Here is a 23,067-nt window from a genome sequence, read left to right on the forward strand (position 1 = left end):
GTAAGTAGAAGGATGGAAACTATGTGTTCATCGAGTAAATTCTAATCCCAAATAAATGGGTGTGGAAAAGTTGGCAACAGAAAAAGACAGACATTAGGGCAAAAATTATTACTACATTATGTTTGCCAAAACACAAAGATGTAAACTTCACAACTTGGGTGTACAAATTTTTGAAGAAAGTCATGTTGGAGGAAGAAAAAAGTTATTCATAGATTAACATCACGTAGAAATTCGATTACTCAAAAAAGGGCCATTTAAGCCAGGAAAAAGTATAACAAAGATATAAAATGTACAAAGATATAAAAATGAAGAATTTTCACAGAAACCAGCAAACAGCATAATTTAACCTAGTGAAAAGGATAGGAAATATTGGGAAATGACATTAGATAGATTAATGAATAGATGGACTTGAATACAAAGTTTATAAAGCAGAAGAGTCACAACACTGAAGTGCAATTTTCTGGGATTATTATGTTAGAAGAAGAAGTGCATTGAGTTAAAGAGGCCAGAGAGCAGTCAAATGGAAAAAGCAAGCAAGAGATATGAGCTAAAGGACTGACCACAGGAATGAGGGAGGCAAGGGTCCATGGCTACAGAATGGATATGGAGAGCAAGGAGTTACAGGAAGAGAAGGTGGGATCAAAAACATTTGGGCCTGTTCATTAGATGTTGGTGGTACTACTAAGACATTAGAGACGAGGAGGAGTGGACTTGGAAGTTAGAATTTAGTTTGGTATTGGAGTTAGAAATACAAATTATCTGGACAGAAATGATCATCAGGCAGCTGGGTTAAAGGACCAGAGTTGAGTAGACAGATTAAAAAAGGGGCAAAGTGAAGGCACATGAAAGCACATCTTTAGTAATAAATGCATTCTTAGAATGACATCTTAAACTTCTGGAAGAAACAACATAGGTTCCATGGAATGCTTTTAGGGGTATGGTTGCTCTGCAAAGGTTGTTCTTTCAACTCAGCATGCTTGTCTGCCCAGTGGAAGAATCTGGGCAGTGTTAGCACAGATGATTATTCTCTAGTTGATTCTATAAGATTTGTGGTCCATAACAGGTAATAGAATCCCTTTAGAATAATTTCTTTCTGAATCAACCTTAAGGAAAAATGCCCCATTTTTAGAATATTAAGGAACAGTGTTGCCAATCTGTTTTGTCTTCATAATTCAGTTAGGGAGCTACAGAAATATGAAAAAATAGCTTGTTTATGTAAAAATGCAGAATTTGCAGAAAATATTCAAAGTGAAATGCAAAACTCCAGGGTTTTGCAGCTTAAAAGGCTCATCAAGAGCCACATATGAACTTGGATCAATTTATGTTTTGAGATAAAAACAATCACAATGGAAGGAACTCAGGAAAGAGTACTTTATGTGAGCGTTAGTAAATTTGGATGAATGAATATTTTATTCACATTTTAAACCATAATTTACACTTAGTTGCATGGAGAAATGCAGGAATCTTAAAGAAAAACTTAGATTTACTTGCTTGAAATTAATTTATTTTCCTAAATATGATCAGCCTATAATTTCTATACTATTTCTATATGGAATGATGCATTTTATAGATTAACAGAACCTCTGGGTTGGGGTAACACATATTAACACATCTAGCCCTATACTTATTTCCCCCATTACAAAATATCATTGCTGTCACACTTTCTTAATTTGTATTAAAATTGTTATCCTGTCTTTTCCTACTCCTTTCATACTTGTAAGATCTGAACTGTATTAAAAAGCAATTTTTCTACAGAAATTATTGTCTTTTTGAGGAAGATTAGCCCTGAGCTAACATCTGTGCCAGTCTTCCTCTACTTTGTGTGTGGGATGCATCCACGGCATGGCTGATGAGTGGTGTATGTCCATACCCGAGGTCTGAACCTGTGAACCCAGGCAGCCAAAGCAGAGCCATGTGGAACTTGAATCACTTGGCCACAGGGCCAGCTCCCAGAAGTGACTTTTTATTGCTGTGTGGGAAAAGAAGCATATTGGTCAGGGATGGCCATGATGCTCTTCTCAATTTGGTGTACTATTAAAATTACTCTTCTCATGCCAAATGAGGACTTTATGTCCTCATGTCTTTCTAGTCCATCAAACATACTGGAACCATGAAGAAAAGCAAATCTAAAAAAATCCAGAATAAAAGTCAAGAGGCGATTTTGAGAATTCTCTCCAATATAGATCTATACCTGAAGCCAATGTTCATACTGTGAATTTTTCTGGAAATACGTAAAACAGAAAAATGTAAGAAAATCTAGAGGTTCTACAATCCACTGCTTCAGCTGTATGTCTACTTAGATACTCTTATCCTGTCATGTTATTATATACAGCCATATGTAAAGAATCCAAAATGGACTGTTTATAATAGAAAAATCTTGCTGTGTTCTTGGATCGATCACTAGCCTCTGTTATCTCACATGTATATTAAGACACAAGTCCCATTATTGTCTCTGAAGTGAGAATGCCTTCAGATAAAAGATGGAGACATTTTAAAATCCAAACTTTCGTTACTTTCTTCATTTCCAACATTTACTAAAGCATATATAGGTACAAAATTTCTTAAGATGAATGAACATTTCTCTTAAAATTCACGTAAATAAAAGTAATATAACTTAATGTCATAAGACCAATGTAAGGATATGCAGGCCGAGTACAATGTGATAAGAGCAATGTAAAGATACTATTCAAGAGACATATACCAGAGGATATAGGTGCATAGGGTACCCTAATCAGCCTAGGGGCTTTTGACATGCTAAATGTTGAGATGGGGATTGCAGAGAGGGCATTCCCAGTAGAAGAGGCAACAGGATCAACAGTAGGAAGACAAGAAGCATCACAGTGTGTTCTAGGACAACACGCTCATCGATGTTCGTAGAGCATGTACCATGAGGCAGAGAAGAGAGGGAACAGCTCAAGTGTCCTGTGAAGGATTTTGACATTCACTCAAATGATTGTTATCCATTAAAATATGTGTATATTTACATACCACCTACTAATATTACTATTCTTGAGAGCATAGCATGGGTTTTAGCTCGAATAATCCTCGAAAACCCCAGCTAGCAGTGTAATATCAATATCCTCTTTTATAGATGAAGTAATAAAAACAACTTGAATTAAAATTGAGTTATGAGTACCCAACATCACTCATAGATACATAGATATGCACATATTTATGATTTGTATATTTATATATATCTCAGAAGTAGACTCATGCTCTGTTCTCTCCAGTATAATTTTTACCATGTATATCTTCTACTCTATATCAAAACCCGGAATTAGAAATTTCAAAACCAAAGAAGTTGAGACAAGCATGACTTCATCAAGTCCTTGTCTGAGAAACAATGGAGAATATACATGCTGAAACAGTGATCTTAAATAACTGAACTTGGGAAAAAATAAGAATGATTTCCTATGCATCTTTTGTTTTCGAATTTTAGTTCCTCAGGGAAAACGATCAAGTTAGCCCATTTCCACAAAAGGTTTAAACTTCCCAGAAGAATTGCTAAAGACTAATCACACAAACAGCAAATGAAGCCTACTACATAACAGTCCCTGTGATCTGCAAGCTTTACAGGTTAAAGCCTGAAGAAAGTATTGGTTTTGCCCTGATAATGATTATTTAACCGACTGGTAACACAGTGTGATCATTGTTATGAATGAGAGTGTGGCAAGCAGGAGGCAGGCAAACCTGGGTGCAAATCCATGTTCTCTTAATATGAAAATCAAGTGAGGTGATCAGATAAGCTGTGTAATCTATGTAATCTAGTGCTCGGCATATCTGATGACCAATTATAAAAACACTTGTCTTAAAATGTAGAAGTCAGAGTTAATTTTAAAAAGCAAAACATCGTTATTGTCATATTTATCTTCCACTAGTAATAACTGATAGTGCTTCTACCAGTGCTTTTAAAGATAATTCCCTAGAAAAGATCTTAGAATGAGGTAAAAGAAAAGCATGTCTTAGAAGAAGATACGAGCAAACTTTAGCCCATCTAACTTGCAGAACATTCTGAGTTTTGCTCCTGATAGCAGAAGCAACTTTTCAAAAAGTTGGTGATTAAAAGGAGACTACTGAGCTTTCTAAAACCACAAACAAACCAATGAAGGACTGGGCATATAAAGATAGATCAGGAATTGGTAACCGGTGAATTAGCCCTAGGGAAGAAAAGCACTCTATGACTGAGGTTCCTTTGGAGACAGCCAAAAGATGTTGGTAAAGTGATTAAAAAATGGAAGAAACAATACTTAAGAGAATAAGAGTGAAGGAAGCTAAAGTAACTTTTTAAAATTATTACCAATAAACAATTTCCTATCCATCCAGCTAAACTTATGAAGTGACATAGTAAATAAGTCCCCTATTTAAAAGAATTGAATGAACATAAGCTGAGCATATTAGAACTTAGACACATTTCCTCTTTTGGGGCTCCAATATACTTTGAAGCACAATCCATTCATACATTAAGCCCGCAGTCACATTTTAGAAAATTGCCTTTATAAACCTTGTTGCCTTTTTCTCCACAACTGCCAATATCATTTCCGTAATCCAAAAGTGATGATTAAAATGCAGAGAGATATGTATATGCACACACACCTACACATATTTTACAGATAGGAGTAGAACCTTGCCCTTTTTGTACTCCTTAGACCTACTTTCGAGGCGAGTATGGTAGTCATCAATGTTCTTCGTTGAAGCTTTCTGAGTTCTGACCTCTTAGGCACATAGTAAGTAAGATTGCACCTTCTTGCCTGAGGGTTGTGTGCAACAAATATCTGGTACTTGGCAATGAAAAGTGGAAATGATATACCCCCTGAAATTCTGATATGGCCACTCCCTCAAATGCCCATCTTCTTGATATGATTAATGTATACGATGATATTACTCTATTCACACATGTATAATTAAGGAACTTAATATTTTATTCTTTTACACGTGTATGATATGGTGCCAGAAAAAAAAATGTAAGAACCACAAATCTAAGTCCTTCAGTTTCTCTCAGTCTCAAGTGCCCAACAAGAGACCGTGGGCTAAATTTGACTCATCTCATCCCCAATATAGCCTGTCTGATGTTTGTAACCAAAACACACTTTCCCTAATTAGCTAGCCCATAAGAGCTTTTGGACATTCCTGCTGCTCCTGCTGCCACCAGGGGTCATGCTAACAGATCGAAGTCAACTAGTCACTGTAATTAAAGATGAAGGTAATTAGTTGTATAATTTATGAGCCGTTCAAGTTTAATTTCATACATTATGTCATTCAGTGATATATATAATGACTAAAAAGTGAATAGATGCAAAGTGGCTGTTATGGTCAACTTGATTGACAAATATTATCGGAAAAGGAAAATAATGATACATGTATTTCTGATTAAATGCTGACTCTTGGTAAAGCAATCTTGGCTGCTCTGACTTGCTATTCCTACAAGAAATTCTCTCTGTCTCTCATCCATCCACTCACCCATCCATTATATTTCGCTTTACTCTGCACAAATAGGTTATTCTAGGCTCTAGCTATTTTACACAGCCACCTCTAATCACCGCAGATTAAGCTGAACCTCTCACTGGCTGAAACTATGCAGTCAACAGGTTTCCTATGTCTACTCAGTCTCACTGAGAATCTTAGTGGAAACAGAAGACCTCAACAAAAATTGTTCACAATATAAAAGAAAAGATGTCAGCACAATTTTTCAAAATGCGAAACACCATAACTTGAGTAAACGAACTCAATGAGGATGCATACACTTATATCAAACGCTAGAAAGAACAGTAATCCACCATGACCATAAAATGATAGGGTGCAGCATTTAACAGTACTTGATAATCCGAGGGAAGTGAAAAAAAAATCTTCTTCTTTATTGCAACCAGAGAAATCAAATTTACAAACAAGGTTAGCGGAGAAATAAGTCAAGTATATTGAGTGTTTTTTTCTTAAATGTTTTTTGTAAACCTGTAATACAATACTGAGATTTAAACAATCCTTGTCAAATTTAGAAATTTAAAAAATGAATGAACTTACTAGACTCCATTAAACTGAATTGGATGCACCTAAATTTCATTTTCCATTACTGCCAATTACCAAGATTTAATACCCTAAGTCTATTTGCTACTCAGTTGGTCTCTGTAAGTCTCATTATCAGTAATGGGAATTCTATGGGCACTGAGAAAAGAGAAATACCTCTATGTGTAAATAGTTTTCTCCTTTGTAATTAACCTCTGCCTTCTGCCCAATTTCTTATGTCTGACATTTTAATTCCTTCAGTGAGAATGATTGGATTGCGATGGAAACCAGATGGTAGTACCATTAAGTAAATCAGAGCAGTGGATAAAGCAGTGACATTACAGATACTGGCATATTCACCAGCATAGAGTCCACTGCCATGCAAAAACACAGCACATGATATGGAAATCAAGAAATGGAATTTGGGGTAAGTAGAGCTGGTGGACGTTTAAACATTTAACAGGAAAAAAATAAGGGAAGACCCTCTTTTAGGTAATGAAAACCTAAAGTCCAAATCAAGAAAGACAAAACTGTTATCACCAGAAAGCTATAGAGCTGATAGACAAAGAAAGGAACTTGTGGCTTCAATTTAGTTCAGGTTGCTCTCATCAAATAACCTCGTCAGTGTTACTTAGAAGGCTGCCAAAGCATTCGTCAACGTTAAAGACCAAACACTTGGATTCGTAAACATTTTAGGTCAGAGTGAAATTCTTAATCTAAAAATGATTTTGTTTATCCTGGGGACAAGTGCTGGTCCTACATTTCTGTTTTTATGGACATTTCTTTCGTGCACTTGTATAAATGGCATGTGAGAGCTGATTTAAATGCATTTGTTCAGATATGCGTGCATGATTTCCCGGTATGGTTTTTGAAATAAAATCAGGGAAATAGTCTCTTAAATTGGGGACACAAATTGGGTTTCTCAAATTTGATACTAAAGCAGTCACCAAGTTAATACTGAACTTGGTTTGAGTGTGAGGGAATCCAGCTGAGAAATATTTAGCCACCACCAAGACAGGAAGGAAAGTGACAGGGGAACTAATTGGAAACATTACTCTCTAAAAGATGCAATGTATTTTAAAAACAAGGGAAAAGTTTAAAGATTTTCTTTCTGGATAATTCCACAAACTATTTAGGATGTAGAGGAAAACTTAAGGGGCTAGTCTAGTGATAGAGCAGTTAAGTTCATGTGCTCCACTTTAGTGGCCCAGGGTTTGCAGGTTTGGATCCCAGGCACAGACCTACACACTGCTCATCAAGCCATGCTGTGGTGGCATCCCACGTACAAAATAGAGGAAGATTGCCATAGATGTTAGCTCAGCAACAATCTTCCTCAAGCAAAAAGAGGAGGATTTGGCGACAGATGTTAGCTCAGGGCCAATCTTCCTCAGCAAAAAAACCCCCAAAAACTTAAAAGAGCTCAGCAGAGATGATGATAGTTTTCTTAACAGGATAAAGGAGAACATTACACCTTAATCATGATTTATAATAGACATTTGAGTAAATTCTTCTGATGGAGGTTAGGAGTGGGGCAAACCTGGTTTTCCAACAGAACCTTAAAAAAGGAATTGATGTTTTTAGTTTTATAGTTTTTTTAGTTTCAGTTCTTAAGTCTATTCAAAATGCAAAGCAAGCTAAAATTATATTAACAGTCCTTTAGGAAGAAAACATCTATTTTCATCCCTTTTGCTTTTAACTTGCATTCAAAAGTAAAATGTTAAGAATATAGCAAACAATGATGGTTTACCTTGCGTAGCATAAATATGGAAATTGTAAACATTTTGTTTAAACCAGAAAGTATAACGTGTGCTCCAAGATCTGATTCAAGTGAACCTACTTTTCATCTGAAATGTGAGAATGTAAACTTGACTTTTCTTTTTCTTCCTCTTTTACTTTGTGATTGAAGTAAATATGTTAGTAAAAAAGTTCAATACAAACAAATTCATACTTCTAGTTTGGTCTTGGAATCTCTAAATCAGTAATGCTCTTAATGACATTTCAATAATGTAAATTTAGAAAAATTTTGTGATTTGCAACAGACCTTCAAACAGGTGCATGCATGTACGCACATACACACACAACACACAGATGGAGTGCAAACTGGCAAATTCTTCTGAATCTGGGTAGACCCTGGGAAAGTGCTCCTAAAAATAGGAAGAATATTTGCTCTGGAAATGCTAGAGCCGAGCCAGAAAAACAATCATGAAGAATGAAGCGCTATGGAACAGCAGGTTGATGGGGGGCAAACAGTTTTATTTTGGAGTGGTTGAAGGAGGTAGATATCATAGAGGGACTAGGGAAGACTTCTAAGAAGAAATGGTGTTTGAGTTGGGTACTATATATGAAGGATGGGCTTTCACGTAGGAAAGAACTGTTGAGGCAGGTATAAAGATAGTCATGGATTGGTGGTAAAGGGAGCAGCTGAGGAGGAGCTTAGAGCATGTGTCTATCTTTAGCAAAACAAGAAGAGATTTATACTTGACACCTAAATTATCAAGAAAATATATTTTCCATAGACCTGCCCAAGTTCACAGGACCAGCCATATTTGCTAAATTCATAATTCACCAGTTCTTCTTCTTCAGACTTTATATGTCTACAGACCTAGTGACTTTTTTCTCCATTTGACATATCCAATCTCTTCAAGAAATGTGCTTAACAGATTTCGCTAGATGTATCAGGAAGGTCTCAGCTTTCCATTGTTTCAAATGTAAATTTTACGAAAAACTGTTTCTAAGGTAGATGTGTGTTATGTCAGCAAGGGAGAGCCTGAGGAGTAAAAGACTTTGCTTCCATTGTAAATCTTAGGGGGTTTAAATGTGAATAAGAATTCTCCATAAAAACCTGAGCTATTAAAATGATCTTCATAGAAAGAAGATCATCATTAAGAGAAAAGATATGCCCTGCGAATTATCTGCATTCGCCTCAGTATATTGCAGTCACACTGGGCAGTCACACTGCATTGTTTTAGGAAAAAAGTCATGAATGGGGTGAGGAGGTTTAGAAGTTAGTGTAGTATCTGAATGATGGTCATTTTTTGTTGCAGGCTCCTCTGGTTAGTATTACAGAGGAAGGAAAAAGACTCACTTTTCCCAAAAGTCCATGCGTGCTTTAGAGGCAGAGGAGAAAAGGATAATGGGTGCTCCTAACCTTTAACAGAAATAGCCAATTTTTATTCCTCTTTTATATTGTGCAAAGCTTTGAGCAAAGCAGTTTAATACACTGCCTCAATAAGTTCTTCTAAATGCTACTCTCCTTTTACAGATGTACTATAAACTGAGTCATAGAGAATCTTAGAGCCTCCCAATCAGATGGAAAATGGCAAAACTCAGGATTTGACCCCAGGCAACATGACTCCAAAGGCTGAGATCTTTGCTGTGGAGGGAGCAGTTGGAAGCCAGGTAATGTCATGTTTCAGAATCAGATCCTGTGGTCAAACAGCCTGGGGCCCATGGCTTATCATCTGGACACTCTTGGACAAATGGCTTAGCCACCCTCTGCCTCAGTTTTATCATCTGTCAATTGTAGATATGAATAGTCCCTGTCTCATAGAGTTGTTGTGAGAATTACACGGCCTGCACTGAGCATTAGCAACTCTCATTATCATTAGTAGTAATATTATAGCATTAAGTTGATAAATTGCTAGAAATAAAGTACCTTAACAAATACGATATATGCCAAGTTGAAGTCATCCACAGAGGAAACTAAAGGAGAAAATTACTCTCTAGGTCCCTAAGCCTCTTCCCAGCCTGTTATAAATCATTTCTATGCCCACTGAACATAAACCTCACTGCACTGAGATGGTGAAGATAGCACAGATGCAGAGGTTGAGAGAGGGAAGGGATAAAACATTTACTGAGAGACAGTTATGTATTACAAGGTACGCCAGGTGATTTTACATCTTGCATCACTTAATCCTCACAGTGACCCTAAAAGATAAATACCGTCTCATTATTCAGAGGAGGAACTTGAGCTTCAGAGAGTTTAAGAGCCTTCCTAAAGTCACACAGAATTTAAAGTTTTATCAAGATTGGAACAAATAGCAAGAGATGCACTCATCTTAACGGAGTTGGTAGCTTTGGTTTACAACGGGCTTTCACTTGTTACCTCAAGATCACTAAGAAGGATAATTGACATATATGCACTGAAGGAGTGCAAAAAGTTGAAATGTAACTCGTATCATTTACCAAAAATTCTGCAGCACACCATGCCTGAGAAATGGCAAAAGATAAGTTGTGTTCTAAGTAAACTGATGTTATTGATATCAACCCTGATATCAGTTTCCTCACATTAAACCCAGTATATATGGGGTTAAAACCAAAACACTCATTCCCTGCTTACTCTCTGGCTTCCTGGCTCCAGAATCCACTATCCTCCATGGAGACAGACACCGCCAAGGACAAGCACCTGGACTATCTCCTCCCCGCAAAGAGATACAGACTGGTGGGAAAGCTGCTGACCAGCAAGGTCACAGGCTTCCTCCTCTCTGTAAGTGGCTCAAGGCCAAAGACAGGCTGGTGGGAAAGATCTGACCAGCAAGGCCATATGCTCCCCCTCCCTTACCTAAAACCCCAAATAAAAATCCTTCCTTTTAGCTTTTTGGGGAGTTTGGGATTTCAGCGTTAGCTGCCCTCTCTCCTTGCTCAGCACTGTGCAAAAATAAAAAATTCCTACTTTCTTCCACCACCCCCGGTGTCATAGATTGGCTTGCTGTGCAACGGGTAAGCAAACACTTCAGGTTTGGTAACATTATGATATATAAACATATAAGGAAAAAAAAATACTTTACCACAAGATTTTAGAATTTTATATCAATATTAGAGGTTTTGTGTAACTTTTTTTTTTTAGCAGAGGAAGATTTGCCCTGAGCTAACATCTGGTGCCAATCTTCCTCTTTTTTTTTTTTTTTTTTATGTGAGCCACTGCCACAGCATGACCACAGACAGACGAGTGGTGTGGGTCTGTGCCCGGGAAATGAACCCAGGCCACTGAACTAGAGTACACTGGACTTAACTATTAGGCCACTGGGGCTGGCCCTTGTATAACATTCTGATCAGAAGAAATAGTGAGAAAAATGTTCTCTACTGCTATGGCAATAAGTACAAACATAGACAGGTCTAGTGCTTAAGATTTTGCATTAGGTAAAAGAATTGTATTTTAGAATATAAAAAGATTTTATAACACTTTAAAAGGGAACCTACTATTCTTCCCTGAAACCACGAAGCCACAATTTTGAGTATCAATTACACACATGCTACACTAGGACATTTGAAGGCCATATATTTGTCAACCTCAGTGAAGCTGGATTGCGACACAGCTGATTTGACTCAAAGTGGTAATGGCATTTCTAGTAGCCTCATTCAGGAGCACAATCCCTAAAACTTCATTTTGCATGGTCTTATTAAGCAACAAATACTTAAGTTATGCTTTGAGTGATAACAGTAAGAAATTAAAAAAAGATTACATTGGATGAGAATAATTAAGAAAACATGTTGCATATGCAATAAGCCATTCCAGCTGACAAAAATGATTCCAGGCAAAAGTAAAGAGCAGCTAACCAATGATCTGGAAGTGATGGGCCAGAGAATTTTGTAGTCTAGAGAGAAGCAGAAAGCACAGAAGAAAGGTGTGTTTTATTTTGGCTTTGTGTTTTCAGGATGGAAGGAAGGGGCAGTCTTTCTGACCACGTTACCAGACCTTTTCTTTTTAAGTGATTAGGATTCTGAAGGGGACAAATGCAGAGACTGTTCCTCTCCTGCAAGGAAGCTAGGTTATGGAAAGAATAGAAAATGTAAGCACAGGGCCCATCACCTCAGCCTTAATTCACAGTTTTGCATTACAGGGAAAGAAAGGAGGAAAGAAAACCTCCACTCCCCACCCAGCTCAGTTTTCTTGCTTGCAGAGAGCTGTGATAGGGAAGGGGGACATATAGACGTTTCCCTCTGTCTCTGCCTATCATTTCTACTCCTCTTTCTACAGCTTGCTAAGTGGCTTTCTCATCTCTGCCCACTCCTTTGCCGCATCTGGAGGACCATCGTTTAGTAGAAGACAGGAGAAAAGGAGCGCCTGAGGACAATGGCATAGGTGTGGGCCTTAAGGCGGAAAAAGAGACCATTTGTGTTTCAGACACAGGAAGCAGTCCCAGGGGCTGGGGAATAAAGATCCAGGGGGAGGTCAAGAGATAGGCACACCTTGGTCATACAGGATTTATAAGGCCGTGTCAAGGATTTTAGATTTTATCTTAAGGATAATGAGAAGTCATCAAATGATTGTGGGCAGAGAGTGTCTAAACATCAGAGGCTCACTCTCGTGGTTGAATTACCTGTTCTGGTTGAATGGAGGGTACTTCAGACACGGCTCTAAGTGCAGCAGGTGTGCACCCAGTGGGGAAAAAAAATCTGCTCCCTTCCTCCTACACAGGCAGCCTGGCTAAAATTCTTTACAGAGGAGTGGTATGGAGCTACAAGAAAGTCTTCTGTGTGGGGAGCTCCAGAGAACCTGAGGTAAGGGCATTCCTCAAATTGCCTCAAGGAGTCCTCCTGCTGGTTGGCTGAAGAGAGCTCCCTATCAGATCCAACACCTAGACTTAAACAGGAGGAGAGTCTCTGGACGCTATGCTGCCCTGGGCCACAGGAGACCACGACTTGAGAAACTGCCCTGGAATGTCACAAAGGAAATGGCTCTAATTTAGATAATCTGCTGCTTCTTTAAGAAACTAGTATTAAACACGGATAGTGTATTGTTCTGAATTTTAAATTCAACCTTCTTGCTAAGTTATTTTTAATGAAACACCTTTTTAAACATGAGGTGTCAATTTAAGAATCTCATTTATTATTGAGAAGACCTGACTCAAGAAAGTACTAACCTACAAAAACAGGAAATTTCCAATAGGTTCTATTTGTTATCCTACCTAAAGGATTTTTACAGCTTTGTTATTCAAAAGGAGAAATTAAACAAATGAGGTGGAGAACATTCATGTGATATACAACAAAATAATTGAAAGAAAACTAAAAATCGAATAAGTATAAAGAGAAGACTTCAAAGTTTCTTTAAGAAAGTAATTCTTAACCTGATAATCAGAAGTAATTAGACGTTTAAAATTCAGGAGGTCTAAAATGGATCCAGCTGTCTAGTGGGCAGGGTGTATTTGGAAGCAGATAAGGGGATAATAAATGAAACAGGTAGGCCATGAGTTGATGGTTGTTCAAGCTACAACAATGCAATATTACAGTATTCTCTATACTTTTTTTTTTTAAGATTGGCACCTGAGCTAACACCTGTTCCCAATCTTTTTTCTTCTTCTTCTGCCCAAAGCCCCCCAGTATGTAGGTGCATATTCTAGTTGCAGGTCCTTCTGGTTGTGCTGTGTGGGATGCCGCCTCAGCATGGCTTGATGAGCAGTGCTAGGTCTGCACCCAGGACCCGAACGGGCGAAACCCTGGGCAGCCAAAGCACAGCGTGGCAAACAAACTTAACCACTCTGCCACGGGGCCAGCCCCCTCTATACTTTTTTTTGTGTTTTGGATTTCCCATAAAAATTATCTTTTAAAATAAGCAATGTAGAAAATTTCTCAATTCTGAGGATTTCATGTTTAGAAATGGAGTTACACCATAACACAGGATTTAATTAATTTGCATTGGATCCTGTAAAAAGATAAACTCCTTTTTACTATTATTATATATTCATACATATAACAACATGTATGACAAGTACTCAACCTACTTTGACAACGATCCTTGTACTGGTTTGGTAATGGCTGTGCAAATAGCACCACCAAGCTGTGATCATGATTCATTTAGAGAGAAGTAGTCTATGATTCACAGAAGATAAACTTTATTAAATGTAATGTTTATCCTATATTCCCTGTGTACTTAAACTTTCAACAGTATAAATACGTAGCACCTCTAGAGCAAATTTGGAATGGTCACAAATTCACAATTACTACTTTGTATTTAAAAAGCGTAGTGTTTCTTAAAAACATCTTTAGAAACATTGCTAGTAATCTATACTACACCTTCAACTTTAGCAACAATTAATAAAAGAATGGAACTTTTAAAAAAATCTATTAAATTCCTCACATTGAAAGTTTTTGTTTCATCTGAATGAGCTGCACTTCTTCCGATAATACAAACCACACTTGCAGGCTTGGACAACATGCGGACTCACCCTGTATGCTTTTTCTACGAGGATGTAGAATTTGTGAGTTAAAAACATGACTCTTAAGTTCTGACCTACCACACAGAGAAGATGATCCACTGTATGTTGACACTTCCACTAGTTCCCTCAATGTCAGCTTCTTGAGGCTTTGGGCAGTGTTTATTTCATGGCCCCTTCCAGTTACTCCCACCTCTTGCTTCTTTCCCCACATCTCCTACCACTGACTTTGAAGTAGATTCCTTCCTCTTATAAGGATGCTGGTGATTACATTGGACTCACCTGGATAATCCAGGGTAATTGCCCCATGATTAGATCCTTAATTAATTGCATCTGCAAGGTTCCATTTGCCAAGGTGAGCTAACATATCCACAGGTTCTAGAAATAAGGCATGGACATTTTGGGGTGGGGCGTAATGAAACCTAGCCCAAAGAGTTAAAGGTGACACACTCAAAACTGATATTGGAGAGTAACTTAGAAAATTCCAGTAAGTCTGATACACAGTTACACTTCTAGAAGGGAAGAACACACACACTAACATGGCTGAATTTTTGGAACAGTAATTAAGTTAAAAATTTGTAGGTATTTTGATAACAACCAGAGACTGACTTGGTCTGAATTATTCAGAAAATTGCCTTAACTTCTCACTCACTTTTATCACTCTAAACCTAATTTCCTAGCTCAGAAAGGAGGAAACTCGTTATCTATCTATCTATAGAGACCAAGTGCCTGGGGCATTGAAAGATGCGTCTAAGGTTAGGTGTGGTCTGTCGTGGTTCTGTAGCTCACATGCAAGCTTTTCGCCTTGAGTTAAGAAAGAATAGGTTGATGTGAAAATATGTTCCTTGGTATAAAGTAAGGGACTTTAACTTTTATTTTTGTATTCCTATCCTTGGCAATTTTCTAGTTAACCAGTCCGTGCAACTGTGCTCTAATATAATTAACACTTAAGGGAGCCCAGCAAAAATTGAGAGGTGATCACAGACTTTCCATACCTCTGAAATTGCTTTGATAGTTGTAAAGAGGAAGAAAACATATTCTGTTTGCTCTATAAATAGATTTGTCCACATCATAGGAATTTAGAAATTGTGACCCCTGGGATGATTTGCTTCCCATTATATTATGAAGCAGCTTTCGCTATAGGCAGCTAGAAAAAGTAGCCTTGCCCAACATCTTTAACTGGAAGAGAAAATGGAGAAGACATCCTCATTATCTCTGTTCTATAATGAGATTTCTTTCGTCTTGTTTTGTTTTGTGTGACCTACAACAGATAGATACCTATGACTACATAACCTCAATGTATTATTTTTAAACAGTGTAGGCCTCCAGAGGTGTTTAAATATAGAGCGACCAATTAAAAACATTTTATTTTCCCACAGAAGTATGCGCAGGTGGCCTGTATTAAATGATGCCAAAAGGTTTAAAGAAATATTTCTTCTTTGCTATTAAAGAAGGCTCATGTCAACGGTGAATAATATTCACTCAGCACGTAGTGTTCAATTCTGTACCCCTTTCTACAGAGGTGTCTTGACTTCCAGCTCAACATCTCTTGGGCCAAGAAGGTCACTAGGTTTAGAGAAACTTGATTTTTTTTTTCAACAGTTGTTTCAAAATGACCCATTTAAATGAACCTACACTCGGTCTCTGAACCTAGACCCACTTACTCCATTAATTTCAGGATAAATTTCTTAGACAGGGTGCCTCTCTCTGGAGTCTCTGACATCCTTTCAAAACTTCTTCAGAACACTTCCATACATACTTCCCTCTCTATCCTAGCTAGACTATGAGCTCTTTGAGGCTAGGAACTGTGTCTTACACCTTCAATTTTCTATCTTATTGTTTGACATAGAGAATATTTGTTGGCACAATAAATATTTGTTGAATGAATAAATTAATAAATACAGCACACAATGACTGAGACCTTGCTGAATTCTTTCACTTGGTAGGAAAATTTGAGAAGATTTCACAAGTTTTATGTTTAGATGTTTATTGTTTATTTAGGGGTAGAGAGAAAATTCTCAAAATGCTACATACAATTGAAAAGCAAGCATAATACATGCTCTAAACCTATGATTGTCCAGGCAGAGGCGAAGGCTGTATCAGAATCACCTGGCCAGATTTCTTCACCCTGCACATGTGCCCTTCCTAACACACGCTCCCATCAACATTACCTTTTTGCATCAGCTCCCCACATATACACTACCACTCACAAAGTGCACCATTATTCTGTCTACAACCGAGAGAGTTGCACCCCTTGGCAAAGTCACAGTGTGGTCTGGCACAGTAGAGTTTGGTCTTACCATCTCCATCAACTCCCCTCCATTTTTCCCAGCTCCCCAGATAAGTTTTCAGACAAATCCTCTAGCTTTCTCCTTCTGACGAACCCTTCACATTCAAACTTCTGGAGCTTGCATAGCCTTTAGCGAGTTGCAAAAGAAAAAAAAAGTTCAGGCATAAAAATGTAACTGTGGTTCCTCACTCTATCATCCTAAATAACCTGAGAGAGTCTTACAAAATTCAGTTGCCTATGCTCCATCTTCAAATATTGAAAAGGGACAAAACATTAGGTGATTTTGCTGTGCATTTAGGATTGCTAACCATGGAGCCACTCAGAGGGACTTGGGACCAGCAGCACTGCATCAGCTGGAAGGTGTCAGACACGCGGAATCTCAGACCTTGAGAAAAACATCCTGAAACAGAATCTGCATTTTAACAAAATTCCTTATGTGATTCCCACATGCATTAAAGATTGAGATGCACTGCTCTACATTATATCAACTTACTAAAATACAAAGCAAGGGAAAGAGCGCTATTGCGGTAATCAGGAAAGGCCCTTGAGGGAGGCACTATAATCTGTGGGCATCTGAGTTCTGGAATCAAACTACCTGAATTCCAAAACTTATTAGGTGTGTTCCCTTGATCGGGTTACTTATTGTGCCTAAGCTTCAGTTTATGGAGACAATTATAATACCAAATCCATACAGTTGCTTTGAGTCGTATAATACTTGGCACAGAGTAAACCCTCGGGAAAGTTTGCTATTGCCACTTGTATGAAGTAAACTTGGATGTGAAAACAGGTGGAAGGCATTCTCTTCTGGTCATTATCAGCCTCGAAGTAACCTAAAACAGCAGTCTTCAACTGGCGTACGCGAACTCCCAAAGGTGGTAGAAGACATGCTAGATGGAACAGAGCCATTAGGTTTAAGCAAAACATTTTCCAGATCTTCAACATCCACATGCATCCATTTATAATTTATCTAAAATTAAAATTTGTGATGCCTGCAATCATGTCTGAGCTTTGCCTTTCTTTGCCTTTCCCAACTTGCCTTTCACAGAGGTCTTCCTCTTAACTTACAAAATCAACACCTAACTCCCAGCCATTTTAAAATTTACTCTGGTTCACTGCCCTGGCTGTAAAACATACAAACAAACAAACAAAAAATATTGTGGCATCAAAGGCACTTTTCATGCATCATCTAGGTGATAAACTATGAATAGCAAGACTCTGTGCCTATTCTCCAGCTGGCCATCCAGCTACCTATTTTAGAAGAGTTCTGTCTTGAATGCTCAGATGTCTGCATGTGTGATGAGTATTAACAAATTTACGTAAATTAAAAAATGAAACCAGTCTTTTCTGACAGTAAATTTGATTTGGTGATTGGTTTGGCAAGGAGGATTAACTTTGCCATTTAATTAGAACAGACATTTTTCCACAAATTGAATGTCATAGCAGAAGGTAAAAGGTTTGGACAAACATTTTAAGCCCATAAAAAATATAAAGTGCTCTTATTTTGAATCTTTTATGAGCATTTAAAAAATGGTAAATAAAATTCAGATGGCAACTTAAAAATGTATGGATATTATATAGTTTTTCAAAGTCTCTGAAATTTGCAGATTACTCTTTTAAGTTATGGCAGTTGAAAGACATCTCTCAGACTTGTACCATTTATGAGGTTCTGTAAGGCACTGGGGGGCTCAAGAGTAGAAAACATCACATAGAAGTCCCGAATGCTTATCTGGGCTTAATAAAAGAAGAATGTAAAACAGTATGTGGGGCATGCTCTTACCTCAAGGCCCTTATTGGTTCCCCAATACATTTATATCAGATTCCAAAATAAAATAAAATATCCAATAATATTCCAAAAATAAAATTACCTCTCAAGGAAAAGAGCTTAGATGCATGGAGAAATTACAGAGTTCTATCCTCACAGATCTATGTTTATTTTTTAATGTTGAAAAAATTAAAAATCTGCAAGTAGCATGTAATCACAGACTTGAATACTACAAAACAGAGGAACTAGTGATTTTCTTTTTTTGGTATTTTTAAAACTTTGTGCAGAAATATTAAGGTGTAACAGCATAGTTCAAGAATGACAAGAAAAAGAGTGGAAACAATGAAAATTTCCATAGCTAAAGAGGAAGCATCAATAAGCTTTTGATTATTCCCTTTGAGCTTAACAATTGTCTCAAAATAATGTCATTTCCATTTTAGTTATTTAAAGATAGAAGTGAGAAAGAAAGGAATTTAGATTTATTTGATTATGGTTATGATTCAACAAAAGCTAGTTTGAAAAGGAAATAGGAAAATAAGACATCTGAAGGCCTGTTTAAATATGAAACTACTATTTCTTCTTACACAATGAAGTATTTTAAAAATGCATTTTTAAAATATCTTTCCAGGAAAAAAATGGTATGAGCTTTCTGCTTTTGTCAAGGATGTAGAAAGTAGGAAATAGTATTGCTCCTAACCAAGCAATAAGAAACAATAAAACTGTAAAAGTATAACTTTTCTCAAGTCCATCAGATCACTGATGTTATAAAGAACCAATTAACCAGAATTCCATAAAGAACAAGAATAGAAGGAAGTGATTGCTACCACATATGGAAGTAAAAATAAGTAATTAGGGGCCGGCCTAAGTGGTTAAGTTGGCATGCTCCCCTTTGGTGGTCCAGGGTTTCACTGGTTCAGATCCTGGGTTGCAGACATGGCACCGCTCATCAAGCCATGCTGAGGCGGTGTCCCACATAGCAGAACTAGAAGTACCTACACCTAGAATATACAACTATGTACTTGGGGGCTTTGGAGAGAAGAAGAAGAAAAAAGAAAAAGATTGGCAACAGCTGTTAGCTCAGGATCAATCTTTAATAAATAAATAAATAATTAATTAATTAAAAATAATTATTAAAGATAAAGTATGGGATGGGATGTCAGCTTTGCTCCTGACTAGCTTATCTCAACCCTTCATACTAACAGCCAGACAGAATAATAGTTATGCTGTTTCCAGGAATAAATACTATTTGCCTTTATCTCTACTTTTCTACATATTCACATCTGGCATTCAAAAAAATTTAGAAAACATACAAGAAAAGAAAAAAATCATTGTCAAGAGACAAGATAATCAATAGAACCAGACTCACAGGTAACCTAAATGTTGGATTTATTGGGTGGGAACTTTAAAATAATTGTGAAACTTGTTAATGATCTAGTAGAAAAGGTAAAGAACATGTTTCAATAAATGGGGAATTTTAGCACTGAGATGGAAACTATAAGAAAATGTCAAATGCTAAAAATAAACACACAATATAACAATTGGAGAGTTCTTTCAATGGACACATAAGGTTACTTGACCTAGCTGAGGAAAGAATCAAAGATATGTCAGCAGAAATTACACAGAGAGAAATAAAAGTGAAGAAGGTAAAATTAAAAAAACAAAAAGAACAGAGCATTAAGAGTTGTGGGACAATATCAAACGATTTATCATGAGTGTCTTTCAGTCCTATGAAGAAAATCAATAGAGAACAGAGAATGATAATAATAACATAGATAGATCAACATACATATAGATATAGACGGATATAGATAATAGATGAGAATTTTCTAAAATTAATGAGATCACACCACAGAACCAAGAAGCTGAGAGAACCCTAAGCTTAGAGAACCCAAGAAGCTCAGAGATTCCTAACAAAACAAAACAAACAGAAAAACACATGTATACCTGAAGATACATCTCAGTCAGACTAATGAAAACCAAAAAATATTTTAAGGTATTTAGAAAAAAAAGATACATTAATACACAGAAACAAACAAAAAAAATTACAGCAAAATTCTTATCGGAAACTATGCAAGCTAGAAGTATATGAAGAACGTGCAGTGTGACATCTTTAAATTTCTGAAAGAAAACAAAACTGTCAACCCATAATTCTATCCTCAGTGAAAATGCATTTTAAAAATAAAGATAAAATATTTCTCAGAAAAGCTAAATCTTATTCATTGTGAGCACGCTTGTGCTACAAGAAATGTCAAAGAGCATCCTTCAGGAGGAGTATGATTTGAGACATAAAACTTAGATTTACACAAAGAAATGAAGTGTGTCAGAAGCAGTAAAAAAGAAAATAAATATAAAAGACTTTTTAAAATTTTTAAGCATTCTAGAGATTATGAATGATTATGGCAATCTTCTTAAAAGAAATTTGATGTATTTTGCTTTTATAAATGAACGTTTTTCAAAATATATTCTATGGAGCCCTCGTGAAGTACCTCAGTAGCCTCCTCCCTCAGAGGTGGGACAACAGGACTCTGAGCTTCGTGCACTATTTCTTCAAAACAACTAAATTAGCTCCACCATTTTCAAAATGTTAAATAAACATCTACTGGGTACCTATTCTGTCAAGTGGCAAAAATACAATAGTAATGCAGACATAGTACCTATTCGCATGAAGCTTACATTTTACTAAAAGACATGGCAGAGAAGTATAATAATTATATAAATAAAATAGACATAGTGAGCAATGCTAGAAGGAAAATAAGTACTGCGACCCTAAAGAATCCAGCAAAAAAGTATTAGAAATAATAAATGAACACAGTAAAGTTGCAGGATAAAAAATCAACATACAAAAATCTGTTGAATTTATATACACTAACAACAAAATAGCAGGAAGAGAAATAAAGAATACAATCCCACCTACAATTTAACCAAGGAGGTGTAAAAGACCCATACACTGAAAAGTATAAGACATTATTGAAAGAAATTGAAGAAGAACAAAGAAATGGAAAAATATTCCATGATCATGGCTTGGAAGAATTAACATAATTAAAATGTCCATATTACCTAAAGTAATCCACAAATTCAATGAGATTCCTATCGAAGTCCCAATGACATTTTTCATGGAAATAGTACAAAGAATCCCAAAATTTATACAGAACAACAAAAGATCCTGAATAGCTAAAGCAATCTTGAGAAAAAGGAACAAAGGTGGAGGTATCACACCGTGTGATTTCAAAGTATACTACAAAGCTATAGTAATCAAAAGAGCATAATGCTAGCAGAAAAACAGACACACAGATCAATGGAACAGAATTGAGAGTTCAGAAATAAAGCCACACGTTTATGGACAGCTCATTTTCGACAAAGGACCCAAGAAAATATAATAGAAAAAGGAATATCTCTTCAATTGATAGTGTTGGGAAAACTGGGCAGAATGAAAGCAGATCACCGTCTTCCACCTTACAGAAAAATCAGCTCAAAATGGATTAATGACTTGAATGTAATACCTGAAACCATAAAACTCCCAGAACAAAACGTAAGCAGTACACTCTTTGACATAGGTCTTAACGATGTCTTTTTGAAATTGTCTCCCCAGGCAAATGAAACAAAAGAAAAATACACAAATGGGACCGCATCAAACTAAAAACCTTTTGCACAGTGAAGGAAATCACCAACAAAATGAAAAGACAACCTACCGATTGCGAGAAGATATTTGCAGATCACGTAAGTGATAAGGGGATCATAGCCAAAACATATAAAGAACTCATACAAGTGAACAACAACAAAACAAACGACCCAATTAAAAACTGGGCAGAGGATTCAGACACTTTTCCAAAGAAGATATACAGATGGCCAACAGGCACATGAAAAGATGTTCAGCATCACCAATTATTAGGGAAATGCAAATCAAAACCACAATGAGATATCACCTCATGCCTATCAGGAAGGCTACTATTAAAAAGACAAAAAATAACAAGAGTTCGAGAGGATGTAGAGAAAAAGGAATCCTCGTACACTACTAGTGGGAATGTAAATTGCTACAGCCACTGTGAAAACAGTACACAGATTTCTCAAAAAATTAAAAATAGAACCACTATATTATTCAGCTACTCGACTTCTGGGTGTCTATCCAAAGAACACACAAACACTAATTCAAAAAGATATATGCATCCCTATGTTCACTGCAGCCTTATTTGCCACAGCCAAGACTTGGAAACATCCTAAATGTCCATTGATGGATGAATGAGTAATGAAGATGTAATCTGGAACTAAGTATCTCCAAGGTATGCCTGTAACTGCTTTACTCAGTAAATTTTATTCACTTAAAGAGATATATACATGTAATTTAATATAAAAGTATTGAGAATTATCTTCAAGTATTTAAAGCATAACCCTTTCTCCCCCCACCCCTGTGACACACACAATTTATTTCTAGCTGCACTTTCTCTTTTGATAATATGATCCATTCCCATGGCTTTAAATTTTATCCTTGACTTTGACTTCCACATGTTATGTGTTAGTAGAGACCGTTTGAGCTCCAAACCCATCCATATATCCAAGTGTCTGACTCATGAGAGTCTCACAGTCATTTCACTCTATATATTCTCTGACCACTCTTTATGTAGGTCACTTCTCTCCTTTACGCTCTGTCACATTACCTACTTTCTTTTTTTTTCAACAATAATAGCTGTATTCTTTATTTGTTTTTATTACGGTAACATTGTTTTATAACATTATATAAATTTCAAATGCACACCGTGTTTCAACTTCTGTATAGACTACATTGCGTTCACCACCAAAAGTCTAGTTTCCATTTGTCACCATACTAATGTCCTGCTATACGCCTCTTGCCCTCGCCCCAACCCTGCTTT

The 23,067-nt window shown here is 36.8% G+C and overlaps 1 protein-coding gene and 1 long non-coding RNA gene across 45 annotated transcripts in view; one reads left to right on the top strand and one right to left on the bottom strand.

Moving 5' to 3' along the window:
* Positions 1–21,919, top strand: part of LOC138920448 (uncharacterized) — a 30,320-nt gene extending 8,401 nt beyond the window's left edge. The window contains exons 2-4 of the long non-coding RNA XR_011431618.1: positions 6,259–6,424; positions 9,260–9,396; positions 21,792–21,919. This is a non-coding gene — a long non-coding RNA (uncharacterized lncRNA). The remainder of the gene's footprint in view (positions 1–6,258; positions 6,425–9,259; positions 9,397–21,791) is intronic.
* Positions 1–23,067, bottom strand: part of PTPRD (protein tyrosine phosphatase receptor type D) — a 2,083,106-nt gene that overhangs the window by 1,467,545 nt on the left and 592,494 nt on the right. The gene's annotated exons all lie outside the window — the stretch shown is intronic.

The sequence above is a fragment of the Equus caballus genome, chromosome 23 (assembly GCF_041296265.1).
Source record: "Equus caballus isolate H_3958 breed thoroughbred chromosome 23, TB-T2T, whole genome shotgun sequence".
NCBI lineage: Eukaryota > Metazoa > Chordata > Mammalia > Perissodactyla > Equidae > Equus > Equus caballus.